Here is a 2,098-nt window from a genome sequence, read left to right as displayed (position 1 = left end):
GGAATCTACTGTCCTGTCTCCCTGCTCAGTCCCCTTTTTAAACAGACGAATGGGCGACTTCCCGTGGCTCCAATCGCCAGCCACAAGGGCACCCAGACCGGTGTATTTTGTACGGAGAACCGGTGCTCCGGGGCGCCGACAAAGCAGCCGCGCAGGGCAAAGCAGTGGCACCGGCCGGCACAGCCGCGCTGGCCGAAACAGCCGTGCTGGCGACCCGTGGAACTCCTCCGCCTGGGAATTGCCTAGTCTGCAGGCAATAAATATGCGGCATCCACTCACCCTCTGCGCTTTCGCTGGGAGCTGCAATCCCGAGCTGTTCCTAAACGGCCATCTTGGATCCCTCGGTTGGCCCTTTTTAATGATCTTTATCTGTAACCAAAGCTACTTGGGAGGCTGAGGCAGGAGAATTGCTTGAACCCTGGGTCTGCACCTCCTAAGTAACTGGGATGACATTTCTGTGGTACATTTGCAAATCTGATTAGGGATAAGCGATCTTTTCATTTAGTCACATGGGAACTAGATTTTAATCTTCACAAGTGACAAAAAAAAAAGCATCTTTATTTTTAAAAAGAAAAACATTCAAACTTTGGGTTTACTATCTGAGCAATTTATTGAAAAGATTAAACTGTAAGAAAGTAATTTAAATAGTTTAAGCTTCATAATTGCTGGACCACACAGCCTCATAGTGCTCAGTAGTTACATTAATTTTTTTAACTTTTGAATATATTTAGACATTGTGGAACTGCACTTTGGAAAAGTTGGTGGTTTGTGGAATTTTATATTGGCAGGTGACTTTTCTCAGCCTCTTGGTGAAATGAAGTTACTTATAACTGCTTCTCTAGTGTGCTGTTTTATGTTGAGTCCAACTTAAAGTTTTCAAAGCTAAGTACAATAAAAATGGTATGACTAAATATAAACATGTTAGTAGAAGACTATATATGAAACCAACATTTATGTTAAAATGTTTCCTTTTCTTCTAATTGGCAATATCTTATTGTGCTCCTTTGAGCTATAAATTTTGATAGTAAGTCCTAGTTCTGAGAAACTTTCTCATCTTAAACTAAACCTTACTTTGAACTAAACCACACGTATATGAGCATTTATTTTTGCACAAAGTTTTCATAGAAGAAAAAAAAAACAGTCCATGGAGAATCCTAGCTCTGAGAAATGTGTTACAATTCTGTTTTAAAAGTGCAATTACAGAGGAGGCATCAAGAGAGTAACAAAACTAGCAAATGGAAGAATAAAGTATAAAGTAAGCTCCTTAAAATGATTTAATTTGTTTAAACTTTTTAAAAGTTCACTACTTACTTGGACTGGACATTAAATGTTACCAGGAAGGTTGATGCTGCACAGTTATAGAATTAGCTTAATTAATTGATATAGGTCATGAGTAGATGCCCTATGCCAGTAAAGTTAGTTCAGAATTCTACAGGAAGCCTCTCATGACCTTAAGAATGAAGCTAAGTCCACATTATGGTAGTTGTTATTGTAACCTTAGCGGGGGTCAAATCCTGAGAAGACAATGGTTTGACATATTGCCAAAGCATGAGTTCTGGTGATGGGCATATCTAGGTGTGCATAGAATAGATTTTCATGAACATTTTTTTATTATCATTATTATAAGTGTTGGATCATGAGACCATTGTTATAAGCACTGTAGCTTTGGATTCAGAAATTCCTGAGTCTGAAGCCTACAAGTGATATGACAAGTGATATGACTTTGGAGAAGTTACTTAAATGTTAAGTCATTTTCAGTTTTTTCACATTTAAAATTAGGATGATAGCAAAAATGCCCACCTCATACACCTGGAAGCTTCTGATGGTCTATGAAAAGCACATAGCATAATCTTCACACTTACATGTATAAGGCACTATCATAACAAGTGCTCAGTAAATGTCAAGTACTATTGTATAATAATGATTAATTTTATTATTATTAATTCTTTACGATCCCCTTCTTTCAATCTCCCCTATATCCCTGGCCATATTCCAGGTTGGATGAGTATAATACACATACTTCCCAAGTGCTACATGAGTGGAATGCTTTATTGACTCCTTGGTCTGATTTAGAAGGATCTCAGAAGTGGTATTCAGT

This window comes from Cebus imitator, unplaced genomic scaffold, assembly GCF_001604975.1.
Source record: "Cebus imitator isolate Cc_AM_T3 unplaced genomic scaffold, Cebus_imitator-1.0 Scaffold1921, whole genome shotgun sequence".
Lineage (NCBI taxonomy): Eukaryota > Metazoa > Chordata > Mammalia > Primates > Cebidae > Cebus > Cebus imitator.
The sequence above is the reverse complement of the archived record's forward strand: the minus strand, read 5'-3'. Positions refer to the sequence as shown.